Consider the following 24454-nt stretch of genomic DNA (forward strand, 5'->3'; position numbering starts at 1 on the left):
AATTATCCACATTTTACAGATAGAAGCTTTGAGCATATTGAGGTCTTCCATGTTCTTCCCAGAGTAGCCACAATTCATCTTAAGTCTCACAAAATTTAATTTGTGGAGCATAGATGCTTCTTATTGACCAGAAACATGCTCTCCATGGTTTGAATGGGTGCCCTAATTCTATACTTTTGGTGTTATATTTTTAAAAACATCTTAAGAATCTGTTCAATTTAAAAGATTAATCTATTACAGTTCTTACTTGTGGGAATATCTGACTACTAACCTATTAGGAAGAGTTAAATTAAATAATTAACTCATTGCCCCACCCACCACTCTCTCTCTAGAATTAATATTAACTGAAATAGAGCAAACCAAGAATGAGACCTTCCTAAAACATCTCTGTTTCCCTAGTAATGGCAGGGTAGATGATCTCCACCAAAAAAAAAAAGACAAGAAACGTTTGTGAGAATGATCTTAAACAGATATTTTTTAATGAAGGATTAGTAATGCAGCATAATATGTTGTAAAGAACTCCAATTCAGAACACACAAATTAAACCTGCTATTAATGGGAGGCATGCTGTGTACCTCACAGGCTAAGTGCTTTATGAGCATTATCTGATTTGATTCTATGAAAAACTGCTGTATGAAGTAGCTACTATTATTAGCCCCATTTAATAGGTGATATATACTTAGGCTTGGAGAGGTTAATTTGCTCAAGGTCACACAACCAATAAATGGAAAGCTGGAATTCCACCCAGATTGGCTGACACCAATGCCCATGGTATTAACCACAATAAGTCATGGCTCTATCATGAATTAGTTTTATTGTATTCCTTTTTGCTGTGATTTCCTCACTTATGCATAGTAAATCACGCCATGTATGCCTCATAGGACTGCTGAGATGATTGATTCAGGTTAGGTATTTGAGAAAGTGCATGTATGTATTTGTCTAAAATGAAAGTGCTTTGTAAAAGTGTCCACATATCTAATTTACTGTTGTCAGGTTATATTACCAGCCAGCTGTGTCATCTTGGGCAAATCTCTTAGATCCACTGGCTTCTAGTCCCCACCTGGACATTAATGGTATTGAAAGAGATGATCACTAGGTCCTTTCCACCACAAATGATTCCAAGTTCATTAAAAGAAAAGCTATAATCATGAGATCATAGTAGGACCATGAGGAAGTGTGGAATTGAATTAGAAGGGACATGGCAAAGTGGGGCATGAAAAATTAGCAGGGGAATAATTCCATGGTAAACATGACTCCAGAGAGCAAGAGCCTGGGGAGTTTTCTCCCTCTAACTCTTTTCCCTTTTAAGTGGGAAGTGTTTCTTAAAATATTTTTTACTTTATTTTTTTAAAAAAGATTTTATTTTTTTCCTTTTTCTCCCCAAAGACCCCCCCAGTGCATAGTTGTATATTTTTCATTGTGGGTCCTTCTAGTTGTGGCATGTGGGACACTGCCTCAGCGTGGTTTGATGAGCAGTGCCATGTCCGCGCCCAGGATTCGAACCAACGAAATGCTGGGCCGCCTGCAGCGGAGCGTGAGAACTTAACCACTCGGCCACGGGGCCAGCCCCTACTTTATTTTTTTTAATTGAGGTAACATTGGTTTATAACAAGTGGGAAGCGTTTTGTTTTGCTTTTTCTCTTCCTCCCTCAGTGTGGGGCCCTGCCCGTCTTCCTGTTCTGCACTCGCCTCCAAGCTCTCTGTATTGGGGTGGGCCAGACACCTGTAACAAATTGACTGCGCAGATCATGTCTTAAACACAGGATTTCATTTCCATCTCATGCAACAGGCCAGGGTGTATGTTCCCGGTCAGACAGAGGAGGAGGAGGGGATGGTAAGGAAGATCTGTTCCGTTCAGTCTCGCAGGGACCCAGGCTAGTGGGGGCTCTGCCGTCTCCAGCACATGGCTTCCAAGGTCTACCTGTCACCTTAATGTGGCTGGCTGAATAACGGCCCCCGAGAATGTCCATTCGGCAATCGTCAGAACATGTGAATATTACCTTATATGGAAAAAGGGACTCTGGAGATTCTCCTGGATTATCCGGTTGGGTCCTGAGTGTGATCACAAGGTCCCCACAACAGGGAGGCAGTGAGAGATTCCACCACAGAGAGGAAGTAGATGTGACAACAGAAGCCTGAGTCTCAGTGACTCAAGCAAGAGGCCCCGAGGCACGGAATGCAGGTGCAGGTGGCCTTCAGAAGCTGGAAGGGGCAGCGGGCTCTTCCTTGGGGTCTCTCTTTGGCCTTGACTTTGGCCCAACGAAACTGATTTCAGACTTCCGGCCTCCAGAACTGTAAGTATCTGCATTTTTCAGCCACGACCTTGGTTGTAATTCGTCCCAGCAGCAACGGGCACGGATCCATCTTTGCCGTCATCCCAACCTATGGTAAGGGGGAAGCCGTGCGGGTGTTTTTACGGGCCAGAAAGCGGTGCATATCCTCCTCTCTCATGTTCCATTGTGAGATCTTGGTTATGTGGCCGCAGCCGTCACCAAAGAAGCTGGGAGATGTGGAGCTGTGCAGCCAGAGGCCCAGTGAGTCCAGAAGGAGGGCTGGGGATCCACTCTCTGCCACACCGAGTTATCCCGCCCTACGTGGTGGTGTGGACGCCATGGAGGCTGTCCGTGCCCTGAGGCAGGAGCTGACCTGCTCGAGTCCTGTTGTGGGCTGGGCAGGTTGTCCTCACTGCATTTGCCTTTTCGGCTTCTTGGACCAGGGTGGGCACCCCGGGCCCAGCAGGCCTGCAGCCTCAGCCCCCCACGTCACATTTCTATTCACTTCCGGTCCATAGAGACATTCAACTTGTTTTTGAGCACGGCTAAACCTTTTCGCTTTCCAAATTTGACGTTGTATCTGTCATTGCTACTTGGCCAGCCAGTCTCTGCCACACACTCTCCTGACACGGTGTGTCAAAGGGGAGACGGGCCCTGCCTTTTGCCTTTTCACCAGCAGTGACTCTGAAGCAGTCTGTTCTCCACAGAGACGCTGGATGGGTCTGGGTGTCACAAACGGCTCACGCCCCACCTCCCGCTGAAAGCCCCAGTGAGCTCTGGCTGTCCTCATTTGGGAAATGGAAGCAACAATACCCACCTCACAGAGAGAAAGTAATGAGAGGCTGCTTGCGGGGGTGGGGGGGAGCGGGGCACAGGGGTTGACTGCTAACGAGGTGGGCTTGTTTGGGGGGGATGAAAATGTTCTAAAATTAGGTCGTGGAGATGGTTGCACCACCCTGTGACTATATTAAAAACCACAGAATTGTACACTTTGAGTGTACTATATTTTATGTAAATCACATCTCAATAAGATGCTCTTAAAAATAATTTTCAACTCATAAAGCTGTTTCCAGGGAAAAATGAACCATCCTGTATTAAAAGGATTACCTTGTATCCACAATCGCTATGTGGCCAGCTGGTCTGGGCCACACGCTCTCCTGAGGGGCAGAAGCCACGTGGCCCGCAGGCTGCCTCCCCAGTGTTAGCTCCCCTCCTTCCAGTTCTGACTTCCTCATTTAGCCTAAAACCCCTCATTCTTCCCAGTCACTCAGTCAAGAAACCGCCTTCTGGGGGCCGGCCCGGTGGCGCAGCAGTTAAGTTCGCACGTTCTGCTTCGGAGGCCTGGGGTTCGCCGGTTCGGATCCCGGGTGTGGAATGGCACCGCTTGGCACGCCATGCTGTGGCAAGCATCCCACATAGAAAGTAGTGGAAGATGGGCACGGATGTGAGCTCAGGGCCAGTCTTCCTCAGCAAAAAGAGGAGGATTGGTGGCAGATGTTAGCTCAGGGCTAATCTTTCTCAAAAAAAAGAAAAGAAAAGAAAAGAAAAGAAACCTCCTTCTGGAGCCTTCTCCAGAGTCTTTTTAACCACCTGGTTTTCGTATTCAGGTTCCTTGTGAACAGGTGGGAATTCTGATTTTCAGGGGCCCTAGGCACTTCTGCCTTTGTGGGCTCCTTCCTCTATGGGGAAAAAACATTATATTTTACAATAGCATTGATACAAAGATGACTCCAGTAACATCACATTTATAGAACATACATACTTTCTCCAACCTAAATGTTAATTTTCTTCTTCTGCTTTTAAAATAAAGCCCTTTCGTAGGCCTTTGTGGTGGGCTGATGGTGGCCTCCAAAAAGATGCGTCCACTTCCTGATCCCCTGCGTTGGGATATTACTTCATACGGCCACAGAGAGGGTTCAGTTAAAGACTTGAGGAGTTATCCTGGATTCTCCCGGGGGCACGAAATGCAGTCCCGTGTCTCCTTCTGAGAGAGAGGCAGTGGGGGCTTCAGAGGGACACACAGAGGAGAAGAGAAGGTCACGTGCAGCCAGAGGCAGCGCCTGGACGATGCAGCCGCAAGCCAAGGCTAGCCGGCAGCCACCAGAAGCTGGAAGAGACAGGAAAGCTTTCTCCCCGCCAGCGTCCAGGAGGGATGCACGCCTGCCCACACCTCGGTTTCCAATTTCCGATCTCCAGGTGGGGAGAGAATAACTTTCGGTTGTTGTATAAATCCTAGACCACGGTAACTGGGTCCAGCAGCCCCTGAAAGTGCACATAGCCCTACAGGCATCCGGGCCGCAGGGACCGGGTCCCCGGCGCATCCCAGAGATGTCCCCGCTCGTCGTCCCTGCCTCTCGCACTGTCCCCTTTGTATTCCGTTAGGACCATCATGGCAGGGGCGGCCAGGGAACGTGCTGGCTCGTGGAAGGGAACGGAGTAAGGAGGACCCGGCCTTGGGGACCGCAGGCGCCGTCCAGGCCCGGCTCCTCCGCCCCCGCGGGCTATCAGCTCAGCGAGGAGACACGTGCACCGCCGGCGGGCCTCCATCCCGCCCTCGCTGCCGGGAGAACACAACTTCCGGGTCTCCTGGAAGCCTCCGCCAAGTCCCATTGGACCCGGTTGAAGCACGTGCTTGCTCCTGAGCCAATCAGCGTTAGAGGAGTGCAGTGAGCTGATTGGCTGAGGCCTAGGTCTCGGGATGCTCCCTGGAGCTCAGGCTGAGGCTCCCTCCGCAAGTTGGACGGCAGGTCATGGAAGGAAAGGTGGGGAAACCTGAGGCAGAATTGAGGTATCCACAGTTTTCCCATTGAAAGAGGGTGCTCTGAATAATGTCTCCCAGACCACAGGTGTGGGTCCCAACTGGGGTCTCGCCCACTTGCTATGTGGCTTCAGGTAGGGCACCCAGCCTCTCTGATCTCCTGCATCTCTGCTTTAGTAAAATGCAGATACCTTACCCTGCCTGCCTGCCTCGCGGGCTTTCGGTTCCCCTTACAGCCAACTAAGGGGCAACACTTATGGGGCACTTTCTGTGTGCCTGGCCCTGGGCTAATCCAACGACATGCGGTCGCCGTATTACAGCTCCAGGGTGCAGGTGCTAGCTGCGCAGATGGGGAGCTGGACACGTCACCACCCGCTCCGCTCACTGTGTGTAGTAGCGATGGGCGTGAAAACACTTCTATCAGTCTGACCTCGATGTTTCCCATTCTCTTCCATCTCTGCGCCTTTGCTTGAATTTCTTCCTCTTCCCGGGACGCCTTCCTACCTTTTATGACCTCATCCTGCTTACTCTCAAAGCCCCAACTCAAGCCACGTCTCCAGCATCACTTCTTGGACCTCACCTCGATGTGCCACGGCCCCTCCAATGGACCAAGTCCAAAACTCTATTCTTACTCTCCCCACTCCATCTTGATGCCTCTCTGCCCCACCGCTGCCCGTTTCCCCATCTAGGCGCCTACTCAGATGCTCAGAGTCACCCTTTTGTAAGGAAAAATTTCAGACTTCAGCATGGGCACAACTTATCACTGGATATTCTTTCAACAGAACGCCGGAGCCTCCGATGATCATCTCATTCCGTGGGATGTGTGCCTCTGTTCTTGCCTAATCTATTTCATACCTCTGGAAAACAGACAGCAGTGCAAGTAATTCTTGTCTATAGAAGCTCAAATTAGCTGTGTCCAGTGACATACGAGTGACTGTTGCCCTACGGGCAGACCAGTTTTTGCAAATTCGTTTCAGCATTCCTTTGACTTCTCCTTTGAATAAGTTGTAACATTTTATCACTTCATTCGTTATTAAGGTAAATAAAATCTTTGATGTGTTCATTTTATATACGCATGAAAATAGTTTTCTTTTTGAAAAAAATTATCCTTTGACACCTGACATCTCCTTCCCCACCCCACAGCCCCATCCATCCTCAAGCCTGACAATTTAACTTTCTCAATGTCTCTTGTATCCACTCGCTTCTCTCCCTCTTACCCGCCACCACCAGTCTGCCTGAACTGGCTGTCCGAGCTCCTGCCTGGCCCTCTTCCCATCCGTTCTCCACACAGCTGTTAGAGGGATTTCACTACCGTCCAAACTGCATGATGTCTCTTCTCTGTTTAACTTCCTCCAAGGACTTCCCATTTCTTTTAGAATAAAGACCAAGGTCCTTGCTGTGCCCTTCCAACCTCTCCATGACCCGGCCCCATCCCACCCCACTTCCCTGCTTCATCACCACACTTCCGCTACACTGAACTGCCTTCAGTTCCTCTGTGGCAAGACCTTTCCGATCCCAGGGCCTGTGCACGTGCTGTTTTCTCACCTGGAAAATTCTTCGCTCCTTACCTGGTTTACTTCTATTTGGCCTTCAGATCTTGGCACAAAGGTGAATTGCTCAAAGAAACCTTGTCTGATCTCTTGGATGACTTCATGTCCCACCTTTTCCCCAGTATAATTTCATGACACCTTTGACTTCTTCCTCACAGCATTTATCTTTTTTCCTAATTATCTATCTATGTGATTAACGCCTGATTCCCCTTCTAGGCTGGAAGGTTCCTGAAGGCAAGGGCTGTGTTTATTCTGCTGACCTTCTATCTCTGATGCATACCTGACCTTCTCTGGATGGACAGAAGAATGGATGATGAATGGATGGATGATGGATAGATGGATGGTGGGGTGGGTAAATGGAGGGTGGATGGGTGGATAGAGAAGATGGATGATGGATGGATGGATGTGTGGGTGAGGGATGGATAGAAGGATGGGTGGATGAATGGAGGCTGGGTGGACAGATGGATGACAGATGGATGGGCGGATAGAATGGAGGGTGGATGGAAGAAAAGGGATGATGGATGGATGGATGATGAATGAATGGATGGATGATGGATGGATGAATAGAGAACAGATGGACGGATAGATGTATGGGTGATGGATGGATGGATGGATGGATGGATGGAGGGGTGGATGATGAAGACGCTCGTCCCTCCAGCTGACTGGCGGTCAAATTCACCTCTTGTGAGTCCTCAGGGCTCATGCACTGGGCACTGACCCCCAGGCCTGGCTCATTTTCCCTTTCTCACCCCGGGCAGAGTTGTCAATCCTCGAGACCCACCTGGGATCGTCTGCATCTGAGCACACTCTCGTGCGCACACGGTGGGCGCTCCGTACATTGACTCTGCGTGTAGGAACAGAGTGTTTCCAGGCACGCTTTGCAGGCTCGCACCCCGGCGGAGCTCGGCCCGCGCTGCCCGCGCACGCGCGCGAGGGAGGCGGCCGGGCGAGGGGCGGGACGTGCCGGGGAGGGGCGGGGCCTCGTCGGGACCTGGATGAGGCCCCGCCCCCGCCCAAGGAACCGGAAGTGGAGCCGGGCGCCTGGGAGCGGCGGGCGCGGAGGGGCAGGGGCCAGAGTCGAGTAGGGCCGGACGGAGCCAGGCGGCGGTGAGCGAGCGCGGCTCTCGCCGGGCGGGGGGGGCCGGCCCCTCCGCGGCGCTCCTGGGGCGCCCCCGGGCCCCGAAAAGGGAAGGAAGCGGCGGCCGCAGCGGTCTAGCCGCTCTTCCGCTCGCGGTTTCGGGTCGGCCGCGGGGGGAGCGTGGGCGAGGCTTCCCCAGGCCGGGGAGCCGGGGCCGGGGGCCGGGGGACCGCGGGGTGAGGGGCGGGGCGCCGAGCGGTGGGGAGGGCCTGGTGTCGGGGAGGGAAGGGCAGTTCTGAGGTTTAGGGGTCCGAAGGGGAGGGGCCGGGGCTGCAGGGAGGAAGGGGAGGAGAGGGCCAGACGGGGAGGGGGTCTGGGGTCTGAGAGGGTGCCCGGGACCCGGGGGCTAGGAGAAGAGAGAGTGGAGGAGCCGAGGGTCGGAGGGGGGCGAGGTGCGAGAGAGGCCATGCTGGGAGGGGGTAGGGTCAGGGGGGAGGGGCTCAGGGCCCAGGGGTTTAGGGGACGGGGGTGGAGGGCCGAGGGGAAGGGGCTGGGGTCCAAGCGGGGCGAGGTAGGAGAGGGGCCCTGCGGGGAGGGGTCCGGGATCGGGGGCGACGGGATCAGGGCCCTGGGGTTTAGGGGAAGGAGTTGGAGGGCCGACGGGGAGGGGCTTGGGTCCAAGCGGGGCGAGGTAGGAGTGGGGCCCTGCGGGGAAGGACCGAGAGGGGCCGGGGTCTCCCTGGCGCCCGGGCGGGGCCGTCGCAGCCGCGGCTCCTGCGGCCCGGCCCCCACCTACAGAGGGGTTTAGCAATCAGGTCACTGGAAATGCAGCGACACGCGCAGCTGCAGACGGCCGAGAGGCTCTAAATTTGGAGCCATCCCTCTTCTGGCTGTGTTGGAAATCAGCAGAAAGGTGCTTCTGGGTTTTTGGTTCCTCTGTTTGAATCGCCTGAGTGTTGCACCAGGAACTCGATCCCCGCGGGCGGCCTCCCTGGAGCGGGTGCGGGGCTTCCTCCGCCCGCGGTCTGTGGACGTGTCGGGCCTGGGGGCGGGGGTGGGATGGGGGGGTTCCGTTTCCCGCTGATCGCAGCGCTGGCGGCATCCCCAGTGAGCGCGCCGCTTGGCGCAGGGCTGCGTGGGCCCCGCGGCGCTCTGCCTGGCTAATCCCCCAGGCCCTGACCGCGGGATTCAGCCGGGCGCCGGCTGGCGAGGGCTGAGATCCCAGGGCTGTGGGTCGGTGGGCCCCCCTGCCCGTGGCTGAGCGCGGCTGAGCCCCTGGCGCAGTCCTGACTCTCCTCTGGTTGGAAAAGTGCTCCCAGATGCTCAGGGAGCCGGGCAGAGTCCTAGAGGCAACTTTCAGACCCGCTGGAAGAAGGAGCCAAGGGGATGCAGAGTTGGTTTTGATCCTCTGCCCCCCAGGAACTGGAAGTTACCCCCACCCCGTTCCCGCCCCACAGCTGACTTGTAGTGGAAGCATCTTGTTAGACTTATTCTTGAAACACTTTTGAGTGTATGTAAGTGGTGATTCAGACCTTTGCTCGCTGCCGTGCAGTCGGTGCTCAGAAAGTGTCTGAACGGTGAACTTCCGAGGTGGGAACGCAGTTCACGTCTGCCATCATGAACGAAGTGCCCCTAACAGGTGAAAGGGACGCTGTAGACTGAGTCGAGCGTCACGCGTGGGTGACAGTGGGTGGCACGCGTGGGTGACAGTGGGTGGCTCATGTGTTTTAGAATGTGTGCTTGATCTCTTGCTGAGTCACACCGCGAGTCGTTTCTGTTCTGGTTCAACCAAGCGCCGGGTTAGCTCATATCTGCTCCCATGCCCACTGCTGCGTGTCTCCACAGACTACTCCAGCAGCCTCGGCGGCAAGTATGGCGTGCAGGCCGACCGGGTGGACAAGAGCGCCGTGGGCTTCGACTACCAGGGCAAGACGGAGAAGCACGAGTCGCAGAAAGGTCCGCCCGGGCGGCGCCCCGCAGCCCGTGCACCGCGCGGCCTGCCCCCTCGCCGCTGCTTCCCACACGCTTACAGACATGCGCACTGGGGCGTTTCCCCTGTGTACGGCGGGTCACGTTATAGTTACACGGTTTTTTAACTCAAACGTTTGGCCGTTGTTGTTCCGTTCAGGTCAGCGTAGGGGTCTGTCGCGTTTTTGGTGACTGCTCAGTCCTTGTGGTGGGAAGATCCCGTAGTCTACGTAACCATTCCTCTGTGGAATGTACAAGTTAGGTTATTTTCAATTTTCGATGTTAAAAGTCGACTGCATGAGTATTCTTCTCCCTGTGTCTTATGTACGTAAGTGGTTATTCAAGAGTAAATTCCTAGAAATATAATTGGGTCAGAGAACACTGAATTAAAATTTCGATAGATTGCCAGATTGTCCTCAGAAGCCGTGCTGGCTTCCTTCGCTGTGGCGGCCTCGCGGGTCACTTACTGCCGTCACCCGGCGAGGGCTGTAGGTGGAGGGCGTTAGATTCAGCCCCTCCTGCAGAGGCCATGAACCGTTGGTTCTCCTCATTGTTTTGTTTGGCCTGTACATTTAGATTTTTTAAAATGATTGCCAACATATAAAAACTGAGAGCTCACGTATTTAAAAAAATCCCAGGTTTCTTTAAAGAACAAAACCAAAACCCAGCACTGGAAACCCCACTGGCTTGGCGTTTCTCCGAGGAGCTGGCCGTGGGCCAGCCCAGTGTCCCTTTGCCGCAGGTGTCACTTCCATTACAGCAGGTGGCGTGCGGTGCGGGGTCGCTGTCACTGCCTTCTCTCCCTCCCTCCTTGGAGCAGACCTGTGCTCCTCTGCCCCACGCGCACCCAGTTCCTCAGGACCTGCTGCTGGATGCCTTGCAGTCTGCACTGACTTTCTCCCCAAGAGGCCTCTGGGGCAGAGGAAATGCCACTCTGGGAGGTCGGGGGCACAGCCCCAAGTGCCTGGGCAGGCAGGCTCCTCGGCAGCCCCAGGCCTTTGCGGAAGGGGTTTGCTCTGCGCGCTCGTGCGTTGACGTGCCCACGATGGAGTCCTCCTTTAGTGCAGAGAGAACCATTCCACTGGCGGAGCTTTGAGAGCTGGTGTTTCTGGAGGGCGTTCCAGGTTTATCCTGTCTTTGCAGGCACCCCTGCATGCCTCTCCTTGTGCTGGTCCATGAAGCAGAGGGACCCATTAAAAGCCGGCTGCTCGGCTCGTGCTGATCCAGAAGCTTTGTAATAAACTGTTACTCCATGCTGTCTTTTGGAATGAAGGAAAGATGCTACAGTTATAAATCTGCTGTCTTTATAGGACTCTTCCTAGTCCTGTTATTACATACGAGCAAGACTTTTAGATATTTTCTGTATCAGTGATCTTATAGTGAGCCTAAAAGATTTTTGGTTTATATTTTTTTTAATTGAGTGTTAAAAGTACTTTCTTGAAGCCTGCTGGAATCCACAGCTTGCTCGCTGGTTGTGTTGCTGGCCTGTAAACTGCTTTCCTTGTTTTTAGATTACTCCAAAGGCTTCGGTGGCAAGTACGGTATCGACAAGGACAAGGTGGATAAAAGTGCCGTCGGCTTTGAGTATCAAGGCAAAACAGAGAAGCACGAGTCCCAGACAGGTGCCTGCATCTTACCAGCTCTCCAGCCGGTGACCATTAACGGGACGGGTGGTAACCAGAGCAGCAGACAGGGACGGAGCGTAACCAGCAGCCCTTAATACGGACATCTCTCAGTTAAGCAGCCAGCTTTAAAACAGCAAAGCAGAAACACAGCTGTTACATGAGAGATCGACTCTTGCCAGTTTTTTTGGCTCTAACACCCCAGCAGTGCCGCTTGTGCTAATAGTGTCGCGTGTGTAAGTGGTGGGACTGTGGGGCTCCGGTTGCTGCTTAAGCTGCATCGCTTGGCGCTGCTTCTGTGGGGTCCCGTCTGCGTTTATTCGGAACGCTGGGATTACAGATGGGGTCAGTTTCCATACGCTGTATGAGGAGGGCCTCTTGATGAGTGTTACCTAAAGTTTTACCGAAGATCTGAGAGAGAAGGGATGAATTGAGCGAATTGTGTGTATTGACGTGCATTGAAAAACATGTTTTCTCTCTGTTGCCCGGGCTATCTGTTAATACCAGTTTGTGTCCTTTTTCTAATCCATTAGACTACGTGAAAGGGTTTGGAGGAAAATTTGGTGTGCTGACAGACAGACAAGACAAATGTGCTCTTGGCCGGGATCACCAGGAGAAATTGCAGCTGCACGAATCTCAAAAAGGTACCTTCATTTTGAATCTCCTACTTGGGATCGTTTCCCGAGTTTATTTCCCTTCCCAGGTCCGTCACTGTGCCGTGTTTTTGCCGTGTCTCTGTAGCAGTGGTGTTGTGTCTTCAGTGTGGGAGGTTGTCGTAGCCCTCCCGTGATTTGAGACAGCCCTTCAGCTAGAGGAGTGAGGAACCCCCGTCCCCTCCCACGGGAGGGCTCCCGCGAGAAGGCCCCATGTCACTGGGCTTCTGGAGCGCTGGTCACTGCCTGCAGCAGCTCTGGGAACGCTGTTTTCTGCCCTGAGGGGGCGGCCAGAGGGGCGACAGCGATCCAGTCCATGAATTGGTGCTGATAAAGCATGCTGTAGGCTGTGGAAGGGGATGCCTCCTCTCTGCCCAGGAGTGTGTGCTTTCCACGACAGAACCATGTCCCTGGGAAAGTAGCACGTGGGGACGGGAGACCTCTGAGTGAGCCCCAGACTCACCCCGTCCTTTCAGCCAGCACAGATGGAGGTGGGGCTGGTACGCGTTGCCGTGCAGTAACCTCGTGTATAACGTGTCTCTTTCTTCACATGCGCAGAGATGCGTTCTCTTGTCTGCAGCGTGGGTAGGACCTAGAAAGAAACCTCAAAGCGTGGAGTGGCTTTCCCGAATTACTTGAAATACAGTTCCTAACCTGGTCTCTGATCTTGGCTGGAGTGTTAAGAGTTTGAGTTTGCCCTCTAACCTTTGAGCCCAGTTTTGACTGTTGCTGAGCCTGCGAGCTGGCTCTGCAGCCCCTGAGCCTGGCAGAGCTTTTCCTTTCTCTAAACGATGTACTTGATTCTTGCCCATGCTCCCACGATTCTAACCAAACTGTGTTTCCTCTCTCGGTTTTCTCCACTGTTGCTTGTGGATTTCCAGGTTATAAGACTGGTTTCGGAGGCAGATTTGGTGTTCAGTCCGAGAGGCAGGACTCCTGTGCTGTGGGGTTTGATTACAAGGAGAGACTGGCCAAGCACGAGTCCCAGCAAGGCACAGTTGCTCACCACCCCCCGCCCCCGCCTCCCCTCCAGTGCGGCCACTTCTAGCACAGACTTCCAGCCTCAGCCTTGCCAGCACCCTCTGTGCCCTCGAGGGGCACTCGGGCGTTGAAACCCAGGTGTATGCTGGAGCCATGGTCGCCTGCACTCCTCCCACCCCCATTCACTTGTTCCCTGGCACCATGGGGTTTGTGCTTGGCAAGACATGGCCGTAGTTTGCAGGGTGTGTTGCCCTAAACCCATAACGTGGCTCCGTCCTGGAGTGGGGTGTCCCTGGTCTCCCAGCAGCCTTCTGCTGGAGCTCTTGCTGTTGACCGTGACTTACCTACTGAGTAAGCCACCTGACTGCCTCTGAGACGGGGAGAACCATGTTTAGTTCAGCCAGAGGCGCGGGACACCGAGGGGCAGGGGCAGGGGCAGGGCAGCCGTGTTCTGTGTGGTCTCTGTTTCATCATGGTGGTGTTTTTTTGACCGGGGGTGGGAGGTGTTTTTCGTTTGTTTTGGTTTTTTTGACGACACCACCTACGTATAACTTCCTCACACAGAGCTAAACGGTATGTACAGGAAGCTAAGAAGACACAGGAAATTTCTAGGTGTATCTGTTGGGAGTCCACACGGTGAACACATTTCTCCTTAGAGCAGTTATTTAATTGCTGTCCAAATTCGGACTTGGCCGTTAGAACCTGGACACACGAGCGGAAGACAAGGACGGTCCTCCTTGCCAGGGCAGAGCGTAGGCTCTGTCCCCTGGTTGGGAACACACGGCCGTGTTCAGGCGAGGGACGGCGGACGCAGCTGATCTGGTGCTGATCCGGCAGCCTGCGCGGAGATGGCCTTGGCTCTGCGTGGCCTTAACGCCGTGTGACGGTGTGACTGTCATGGAGATCTGTGTTGCTACGTCCTAAGAGTTGGCTGGTAGAATTTCCCCATGGAATTTTTTTTTTTTCTTTTAAAAAGCAAGAAAACAGCTGCCTCGAGCCTCTGCCTAGTCCTAGTAGGGCGGGAGCGGTGCCAGGTGGAGGACTGTGCTGTTGGAGTGGCACGCTGCCCCGCGCCTGTGCTGGGCCCTCGGCTCACGGCCTGCCAGCCCACACGGCACCCTCTGTCCCTCAGGAGAGCGCGGGACGCATGCGCACACCCCTTTTCTGCTTCTCCCCCGCCTGTGTGCTGAACACCACGGGTAGAAACCAACTCAGCTTGCAAGTGAGGACCGCGTGGGGTGCGGTTCTGGTCTCTTTCTGCTCGGGGTGCGTCTTCTTGGGCTGTTTCTGGATCTGTTTGCATGCCTCTGCCCCGGGCACCTCGCTGGTCCTCAGCCTAAGTGTAAGTGTTGTGTTGTGCCACTTTGCAGACTATTCCAAAGGATTCGGCGGAAAGTACGGGGTCCAGAATGACCGGATGGACAAGGTAAGGATTCCAGATCCAGGCCTGAGTGTCTTCTGCTGCCGTGTTCGGGAATTTAGGAGGTCCAGGAATTCGTGGAGCTCTTGGTGTGTCAGCGCACGGCTCCGTGGATGGTCTGGGGTGGGGTGTGGCTCAGGTTTTCAGAAGCACGAACGTTTAAGTCGGGCACGTGTCATCACTGATGGTGCCGATTGCTGACCTGTATGCCAGGCCTCGTCTACCGGTCACGGACATCCTCTCCGGTACCCGACATGGTCGTGCTGTGGGGGAGAGACTGTCCCTGTCCCCTTTTGCATTTGGGGGTCCCTGGCCAGGCAGGCTCAGTGCTTGGCCACAGCATAGCAGCAAGTGGCGGGGCCACCTTTGGAAGCCAGGCATTAGGCTCTGGGGCCAACACGAGACCCTTGAGGACATGTGGCTGTTTGAATCCAAAGTAGTTAGCGGTAAACCGGTTGGAAATTGAGCTCCTTGGTCACACTGTCCATGTCAGGAGCTCAGTAGGCACGCGTGGCGGCGGCGGCTCTGGGAGCGCGCGGGTCTAGAACATCTGTATCATGGTTCATGGTGGAAGGTCCACGGGACAGGGACCGTCTCGAGGCAGGTCCTGCCCACAGCACCGCCTCCCACGGGTGTCCCGGGGAACACGCTTGTTTCTCACTGGGGACTTTGTCACACGGTGTCGGATCTCTGAGAGTCAGTCTTAAGTGTATCAGACGGCCGTTTTTCTAGCGTACGGTCCAGCCATAGCAGAGTCTACACTTAGAGCGGGTGTGGAGTTGTCCACACGAGGACACGTGTGGCTTGTATCTCCTGAGCGAAGACGGAGGCTGTCCTGCCTGGTCCTGTGCCCGGCCTGTGGTCAAGGACAGCAGGGCCAGTCCTCACGGAGTTCTGCTGCTGTCAGGCTCACAGCTGACCACACAGAGGCCGTCACCCAGGGGCTCCACCACGTGACCACGCATGGGCCCTGGGAGCATGTGGCAGGCCCAGGGCTCAGGCTGAGGGGCCAGAAGGGTCCTGGGGAAGTGAGAGGCTGGGCTCAGCTTTGACGGGTGGAGCATGCCGGAAAGATGGGCCAGGAGCCTGGAGAGCAGGGGCATAGCGTGTGTGCGGGGGTGGGGGTGACGCCGCAAAGACTGTTAGGGTCTCACTGCAGAGGAGGGCCGAGGGGTGAGGAGCTGGGAGGGACCATCTCGGGGAGCCCTGCAGACTACGTACGTCAGGTTTCGTTCTTCATCAGATGAGTCCTGAGTGGCCCTCGACGGGTTTGGCAGGCAAGTGACACAAACGGGATCTGTGTTGAGAAGACCCTGGTCACAGTGTGGAAGTGGATTGTGGAGAAGCAGCGAGGCTGTGGCCCCAGTTAGGAGGTGGCTTCAGTGGTGTGAGCAGGGTGCAGTGCTGGCTCGGGCAGGGGCTCGTGGCAGAGGGAGAGCGGCACTGACTTCAGCGAGGCGGGAGGTAAAGCACCTGGCTTCAAGGGCTGGGGGGGCAGGCAGGACTGCCCCAGGTGGACGGTGGGCCTCTGCTGAGCTGGGGCGCCTGGGAGGAGCAGGGGTGGGTAGCTGAGTTGGCTGTGGGTGTGTCCGGGGTGGGCTACCCAGCAGGGCAGGTGGACGAGAGTGCGGCTGGACCAGAGGCAGACGGCCACTGCACAGATGTGGACGGAGCCGGGGTCAAGTCGGAGGCCAGGAAAGCCTGCAGAGTGGTGAGCGGGGCCCAGGGACACACCTGGGGATGGCAGCAGTCAGGCTGGTAGAGGAGACTGGGAAGTGCACCCAGCAAGGTGGGGGGAGCCCACAGGGTCTGGTGGTGCTGGTCTGAGGGTAGAGAGCTTTGGGGCGGGGGGGGTCACCTGTGCCCAGCAGTGCTGCTGGTGGGGGTCACGTCTGGGTGAGTAACGTGGTAGCCCCGGGAGTCCTGGTGAGGGCATTGTTGTGGGTGTTGGGGGGCAGGTTGGGGGAAGCTGGCCTGCGGGGACCTGCACCGTGTGGGGAGGGTCAGTCGTAGAGTCGGCAAGCTTGGGCCCGCTCCGCCCACTGTGGTCCTGTGAGCTGGGCAGCGGTCAGCCGAGGGGATGGTTCTGTTTAAGATGGAAGAGACCAGAACATGTAGGGGAGCCCAGGCCGTAGACAGGCATGTGGAGGGAGACCGTGAGGTGGTGCTGGTGGAGAATGTGGGGTCACTGAGACGCAGCCGTGGACGGTAGAGCCTGACGAGGGGGCCTGCGACCGAGGCAGGGTGGTGGCTTGGCGCAGAGGTTGGGTGAGCCTGTGTCTGACGGTGACTGTGGTTCCTGTTGGTGGTGTGACGGCGTCCACGTTGTACAGTTGGTGGCCTGAGGCTTAGGAAGGTGAGGGAGCTGTGCGGGGTCCCAGTGAGCTGCGTGTGGAGGGATTCGGGTGTGAAGTCCCTATAGGGGATGGAAACGGGTTGAGGGGTGTCCAGCAGGTGGGACCTGGGAGAGGTCGTGACCTTGAGTTGCCAGGCTGGACCGAGGGGAGGGAGGAGCAGGCGCCGCGTAGAGGAGGGCGGTGAGAGCGAGAAGCTTCTAGTCGGCAAGCGGGTCTTGGTGATGGGGGTGTGCTGTGGAGGAGGTGGGGCGCGGTGTGGTGGGGACGCTGCAAGCGAGAACGAGAGGTTGGGGGCCGTGTTTGCTGGAAGCCCCCAGGTGACGGCAGAGAACTGGCTCTGGGCAGCATGCTGGAGAACTGGCTGGGCCGGGCAGATGGGGGCGACAGGAGGGGCCCATGGGGAGGGTGCTGACGCCTCTGCCCCTGAAGCCACAGGGCAGGCAGGAGCCTGATGGGACAGCCGGAGGGCAGCCGGGGGGCAGGGCAGGGAGTGAGTGTGAGAAGAGATTGTTCTGGAGAGAGGTGGCAGAGGCCCGGTCTGGTGGGCCGGTGGTCTGGGAAGGGAGAGTGCTTGGTCAGGGCAGCTGAGCGGTTGCACTCGGAGAGGGGGGCAGGGGGGCCAGGGTGGCCCGGGCGCTGGGCTCTCAGGCTGGCTGTGGCTGGGCGTGGCAGACGGGTGGGCGGACAGCCGTGCTCTGGCCGAGCGGGGTGGCTGTGGAGGGAGAATGGGGCTTTGGGGGAGGGTGGGGGCCTGGCCCGTGTGTGCGACACTCAGCGCAGGGGTCAGCCTGTGCCTGGACGGGAGGGAGCTGCCACTCACAGTCATCCTCAGATAGTGCCCGCTAACTTCAGGTCCACGTCCTCGGGGCCCTGCTCCCCTGATTTGTGTCAGGAAGGCAGTGACTGTCCCACGCCCCAGGTGTGTCACTGGGAAGTGGTTGCTCACGAAGAAACCGAGGATGGCCCGTGGTTCCCAGAGCCTGTCTGCATCAGTGTCTGCGTCAGCATCAGCCTTGAAGGAGCAGCTGTCGCTCAAAGTGTCGTCTGACAGAATTGGGCCCCGGCACTCACGCTTGTGGGGGATGTGGACGGTCAGGCCAGGCGAGGCTTGCGGCACTGTGTCCCATCCCGGGGCGAGGGCTAGAGCAGAACCCGCACCTGGTTTCTGATTGCGCAGGTGCAGATATGCTTTTGGGTTTTTTCCTACTCTTTTTTGTGGAGCAGTTTTAGCCAATTTGAGAGGATGGTACAGAGATTTCCCATATGCCCCCCGCCCCCACCACGCACAGCCTCCGCCACCATCAGCATCCTCCGCCAGCTGGGACGTTGGGTACAGTCTGCGAGCCTACGCTGACAGGTCGTCGTCACCAGAGGCCACGGTTGACTTTAGCGTCCACTCTTGGTGCTGGACGTTCTGTGGCTTTGCACACGTGCGTAAGGACATGTGTCTCCCTTGCACTGCCCTACAGAGTATTTTCACTGCCCTAGAAATCCTCTGTGCTCCGCCTGTCCATCCCTCCTCACATGTGTACTTTTTCTTCTCATGCTGACCCGTGTCATCACCAGCAAGTGTGTGTCGTAACCCTTCTCATGCCTCAGTTAACTTGCAGAACAGAGAAGGAGATACGAAAGCTTTGGGCTCCCCGGTGGGCTCTTTGGGAAGGTCGAGGGCAGGCTTTGCCGTCTGGGTGAGGTGGCAGCCGTCACGGGGTGTGAGGAGCAGAGAACAGTGCCTTCCTGATGTTCCTTTCCTGTCTCGGTAGAATGCTTCAACCTTTGAGGATGTCGCGAAGGTGGCCTCCACGTATCAGAAGACTGTCCCTGTCGAAGCAGGTGAGTCCTGGCGGACCCCCTACCGGCACTGTGGTTTTTCCAGGAGGAAATTCCACGCTCTTTGGTTGTCCCAGGAAAATGCTCAGGGCAAAGGGTAGTTGGGGGGCTGGCCCAGTAGCACAGCGCTTGAGTTCGCATGTTCTGCTTCGGCAGCCCGGGGTTTGCTGGTTCGGATCCCGGGTGCAGACATGGCACCACTTGGCAAGCCATGCTGTGGCAGGCGTCCCACATATAAAGTGGAGGAAGATGGGCACGGATGTGCTCTCAGGGCCAGTCTTCCTCAGCAAAACGAGGAGGATTGGTGGCCGATGTTAGCTCAGGGCTAATCTTCCTCCAAAAAAAAGGGTAGTTGGCAGAATGTGCACCGGGAGCAGATGGAGCATGAGTGGAGAGATGGAGCTGAACGGGGCGATGGAGCTGAATGGGGAGCAGAGTCGTTCCTGTGTATTTTCAGGAAAGAAATTGACTTGCCTTTTGAGGGAAGATCCTCTTTGTTCCTGCAGAGGGTCAGAGGCAGCTTTCCCACACAGCATGTTGTGCTCTCCGGCCGTGGGGATCTGCTTTGGTGGGTGCCTCCCAAAGTAGAGCTGGGTTAACTGCACGTGTGTGAGGGCCCTTCTCGCTGCTGGAACCGCGTTCTGGGAGGGTCCTGTGGCACCTGCTGCTCAGACACGCTCGCTGGTGCCCCTGGACGCGGTCGGCCCTGGCTGTGACCCGAGGGATGTGTTGTAGCGCCTGTGTGCGAGCTGGAGTAGGCGTTCTCTCCTTCGCTCCTTGTCCTCCTTGGGCCTGGTCCAGGCTGCCGCAGTCTGTCCTTTCAGGTGATTGCTCGTGTGAGGGCCTCTTCTAGTCTAGCTGTCTGCAGGGCACACGTTCGGTCATGTGGGCCACGCACTTAAGGAGAGCATTGTTTAGTCAGGAAACTATACATGCTAGAAGGGAGTGCGTTACAAATAGGATGCAGAGAGTCACCGTCGGTTCACTGTGGACGCCCTGGGCCTGCAGTTCTCGGACTTGGTGCTCCAAGCAGACTTTGACCTCGTAGGAGTTATCGAGGGCCCCAAAGAACTATGTGGGTTACGTCTACTGATCTTTACTTATTGGAAACTAAAACAGAGAAGTTAACATTTTATAATTCATTTAAAAATAATAAAGCCATTACATATCAGCATAATACTTTTATGAAAAAATAACATTTTCAAAACTAAAAAGCAGAAGGGTGGTGTTTTGTTTCTGTCAGTCCCTGTGGTATAAGACAGCCGACTTCTCCCAGCTGCTTCTGCGTCTATGCTAAGTCCTGTTGATGGAGAAAGTCTGGGCTCGCCCAGATCTGCAGCGGAGAGGGAAGGCCGTGTGAGGTCGTCATGGATGCTCTTTGATGTGACACTCAGAACAGGCTGTGGTTTAGTGGTTTTCTTGAGGCTTGTTCTTCCTTGCACAGCATGATTTTGTAACATGATGCATCGGTCGTTGGAAAATATCGGATCACTGAGTTACGGAGACCCCCCCGCCCCGATGTTGCCGTGTCGTTCTGTAATACCAAAAAAAATCGTGTTTGTGAATACTGTCATCAGTGCTAGCAGAGAGTCTTTAAGTAAAACGGGGAAATTGTCATGTGCACGGGAGCAGATACAGGTTTTCCAAAATTCTGATTTTGCTTGAAAGCTTATGTTTTCCCATTGACAACAAATGGTGCGGTTGTTCTTGACACGATAGGCTTGGTTCGTTTATTTTGGAGGAAATGCGTGCTGAGTACCCAGTGTGCTTAACTACAGCCAGTCAGTTATTTCAGGGACAAATCATGCTCCGTGAGAAGTCAGTTCAACCTGCGACGCAGACAGTCGCACAAGTGTCCTTCCTCGAGACAGCCGCTGAGCTTGGTGTGTGGCAGTGGTGCTGTCTGTGTCCCTCCCGTTTGTCGCACAGAACATTAAAGACGTATGCTCAAGGGTTGAGATTTACTAAAAATTAGTATTTTTTACTGCTTTATCAAGGGCGTCCTGAGGGAAAATTGGCTCCTCCCCCCGCCGAGTATATGGTGGTAAAGAATACAATGATGTTTGGAATTTAAACTATTCCATGGCTTATGATGTTCATTGGTCCTGCCGAAAGTGTGCAATGGGCAGAAGGCACGGAGGCCAGTTCATGGGGGGGCGGGCTGAGGTGGCGGCTGGGGGACATCTCCCTTCCATGGCGGGCGGGACCGACGGGTTCCCCCGGGAGAGGTCATGCTGGCATGGGGCGGTGGTCCGGGGAGATGGTAGTTGTGTTCTGACATCACACTTAAATCTCTGCTTCCGTCTGCAGTGAACAGCAAAACAAGCAACATCAGAGCTAACTTCGAAAACCTCGCGAAGGAGAAAGAGCAGGAGGACAGGCGGAAGGCGGAAGGCGGAAGCGGAGAGGGCGCAGAGCGTGGCGAAGGAAAGGCAGGAGCAGGAGGAACCCCAGAGACAGCTGGACGTGAGTGAGGACCGGCCGCCGCGCTCTCCTGCGCGGCGCGAGGGGACTGGGAACTCTTGGGCCCGTAGGTTTGGTTTACTCCTTCCCCGGTGGTCCAGAAGGTTTTCAATAGAGAACATGTGGAACTCCCGTTGGGCTGTCCTCTGAGGGACTTTAGCTTTCAGCTGCCCGTAGAATCAGGTCTTTTGACCACCAGATTCTAGACAGTCGCCCTTGCTGGCTCAGAGCCCGGTAGCCCTCGAGCCTGGTCTCCCTCTGTCCTGCTGTCAGCCCGCGTGCCCTCCGCTGAGCTCCAGTCCAGATGGTCTCCTAGCGTCTCTGTTCCCACCCGTCACACTCTGGGACGCGCCCTTCCCAGGTAGGAGCTTGAGAATACAGAGGAATCCCCTGTGAGGAAGCGGATCTGCTCTTGCAGCTCTCGCTTCTGCAGCCTGGGTCTGCTGCCCTTTCCTGTGAGTGTTTGTAGTGTTTCCCACCAGAGAAGGTAGGAGCGGGAGCCTGGGAGGTGAGCAGGAGGGGTGGGCTCCTCCTTCCTCAACCTCTCCTAGGTGGGCTGGTGTCTGAAGGCTCAGGTCCCTACGTTCTCGCCTACCAACTGGGCGACCCTTGACAGATGAGCTCGCTGTTCTGTGCCTCATGTTCTGGTCCGTGAAATGGGGGTGGAGACACTCATCATGACTCTTTTTGGGGTAGTTAACGAGGTAGAGTCTGAAGTCATGCATGCAACATTGATAAACCATAAAGGTGTGTTTAACTCTGTGGACGTTCTGCTCCAAATCATGGGGGGGAATGTCGAGAACGTGGATAATCAAGGAAATTAACATGCAATAGACAGAAAATGCCGACGCGGAGGACGTGAGTTAAATAAGCCCTGCTGTCTTACCACGTGCGGCGAAGTCGGAATAAGAGTCAGTTTTACGGTTACCATTTACTATTCCTTAATTGCTGGAAAACTTTTAGACATGTCTCCTTCAAGTTTTTAGTAAGCTGCTTGTAAGTTAGCCTTCTTTCATTGCAGAACACACACTCACAGACTACGAGGCATTTTTTCCTGCTCTCTTGGTCTTCTTTTCAAACTGCCCTCCTCATTTTTTGCCTTAGAAGTTTGACCCCTGCCATCTAAGTCGCCTCAGCATCCACAAGATGCAGAAGGGATGGGCTGCTTGAGAAGAAGAAAACTTTTGATCATCGTCACCTAACCTCTCTCCTTTTGAGGGTCTCCTGCTGTCCCTTCGGGTGTGTTGTCCTTCTCTGTCCCCAGCCCCTGCCACCCATCTGCTCTCTTCCTCCTCCCCAGTGAGAGCGAGTCTCCGTCGGCACAGTACTGCTCCCAGCAGAACCCCCTGGGCTGTGGAAGGGCGCTGGAGCACTCGGCTCCCCGACAGCACATGTCTTCTGAGTGCTCCCTCCTGGCAGGCGAGGAGAGTTTGATGTGGGTCACGTACGCCTGACTCTCAGATCCTGGAAGCCCGCCTCTGGGAAGGAGTCTGCCTGTACCCTGCCACCTTTGAGAGGGGCTGTCCTAGAGCCCGTGGCCTGGAGACATGTTTCTAGAAGTGATTCATAGACGAATCCGTGGCCCTGTGCCTCTGCAGGCCCCGGTCTCTCTGCAAGCCCACCCTCAGCCCGGCCGCCCAGCCCAGGCACAGCCCCTTCGAGGAGGCGCTCTCCTGCCTCAAGTACTTGTGGGTGGGTCCAAGTGACTTGTGGTGCTGGGACTCTCCTGTGGGGTGGGGAGGAGAGGGCTCAGATTCTGCTTCTGCCCCTCGCCGGCATGCGTCCCTGGGTGTGTGACTTACCCTCTCCAGGAGCTCAGTCTCCTCGTCTGAAACCTGGAGAAAAATCCAGCCTTCCAGCTGGCAGAACTCGTTCCTGTAGCTGCTGGATCAAATGACCACAAGTTTAGTGGCTTAAAACAACACTCGTTTCCTGTCTATAGTGCTAGAGGGCAGAAGTCCTAACAGGTCAGCAGGGCTGCGTCCGTTCTGGAGGCTGGAGAGGACGACGTTCCCTGGCCTTCTCCAGTTTCTGGAGCCGTCCGCGTTGCACCCTCTGCTTTCGTCACCACACCTCCTGCTCTCTCTCTCACATGGCTGTCTCCCTCTTGTAAGACCCTGTGATGACATGGGCCAACCCAGATAATCCCGGATTGTCTCCCATCTCAGATGCCTAACTTCATCGCATCTGCGGTCCCTTCTGCCCTGTGAGGTCACATGTTCACAGCATCTGGGGCCTGGGATGTCAGCTTGTTTGGGGGCCGTATTCTGTCCATGACAGTCCTCGCTCTGAGCCCCAAAGATTCATGTCTGTACTACGTACAGAATACATTCTGCCCATTTTAAAAGTCTGAGTTGGGTTTGGGTGGGACGGGGGTTGTAGCTCGGTAGTGTTACTGTTGCCTTGCCGACTGCACAGTGAGTAAATCCTGTGGCTTATGTGGTGGCAGCAGGAGTATTACGGGCCACCGAGGTCCTAGTTCTTGAGAATACTTGACTGACTGCGTGACCTTCGCTTCAGAGCAAACTTCCCTTAAGACCTGCTGGTGTTCGGTCTCCGTGCTTGGTACTCTCTGCTCTTTCTGCTGGAGCCGTGTTGCCGCGGAGGCGGCCTGGTGACCCAGAGTGTCCTAGGCGTGTTCTGAGTGCTGCGTGTCTGTCGATCACAGGAGCAGGCCAGAGCCCGGAAGCAGACCCCGCCCGCGTCCCCTGCTCCTCAGCCGGCACAGGAGAGGCCGCCTTCGAGCCCCGTCTATGAGGTGGGTCTTCCGTTGTTTGTGAGTGAGTCTCTGGCTTCTTGAAGCCATCCCTCCTGGGGCAGTGCCGCCACCGCGGACGGCGTGGGCTCCCTCCTCAGCTCTGCTAGGTGCCCATCCACAGAGGGCGGCTTGGCGAGCAGCCTCCTGGTGCTGGGGGACGCTCCCGGGCACACGGCCTGCTTCTCACCTTGTCGGCCGTCCTCACTGGGCTCCTGGACGAGGCCCCCTTCCTCAGCCAGCCCGCAGCCCCCCAGTGGGGTCTCCGAACACTGAGTGGATGGCTTCTGGTCTGGAGCTCACGTGGTCATGCTGCATTTGCGCTGACACTGCTCTTCTAGAATCCGCATCCTGCGGCACCCAGCTGCCGCTCCTGCGTGGCCTCGCTTCACTGGAGCCCTCTGCAGCTCTCCCCTCCCTCAGCCCCTCTTGAACGTGTCTGCTCCAGAGCCTCTGTCCTTGGCCCTTTCTCCTCAGTTGTGTCGTCAGTGCCTTGTGCCTGCCTGTGTCCCCAGGGCCTGCTAACACGGATCCCCATGCTCTCTCCTGATCTGAGTTACTGAGCTGCCCGCCTCAGCTCTCCTTCGCTCCGTCACGGGGTCTCCGCACCTCCCTCTCTCGGGAGTACCCCTGCCACCACCGTCCATGACCATACCCGGCTGAGCCCCGAATTCCATCCCTTCTCTGGCCCTGCGGCCACTGTCCTGGTTCCCACACCTGTCTTCTCTCCCTGGACATTAGCCCTC

The 24454-nt window shown here is 55.6% G+C and overlaps 1 long non-coding RNA gene and 1 pseudogene across 1 annotated transcript; one reads left to right on the forward strand and one right to left on the reverse strand.

The window, feature by feature from the left end:
- Positions 1 to 447: 447 nt before the first annotated feature.
- On the reverse strand, positions 448 to 7575 carry LOC139040788 (uncharacterized). Its single transcript, XR_011495096.1, has 2 exons — positions 7363 to 7575; positions 448 to 5886 (listed from the first exon to the last, which is right to left on the reverse strand). It is a non-coding gene; the product is annotated as an uncharacterized lncRNA (long non-coding RNA).
- Positions 7576 to 8719: 1144 nt separating this feature from the next.
- LOC123278087 (src substrate cortactin-like) overlaps positions 8720 to 24454 on the forward strand; it is a 45076-nt pseudogene continuing 29341 nt past the window's right edge.

Source organism: Equus asinus, chromosome 17 (genome assembly GCF_041296235.1).
Source record: "Equus asinus isolate D_3611 breed Donkey chromosome 17, EquAss-T2T_v2, whole genome shotgun sequence".
Lineage (NCBI taxonomy): Eukaryota > Metazoa > Chordata > Mammalia > Perissodactyla > Equidae > Equus > Equus asinus.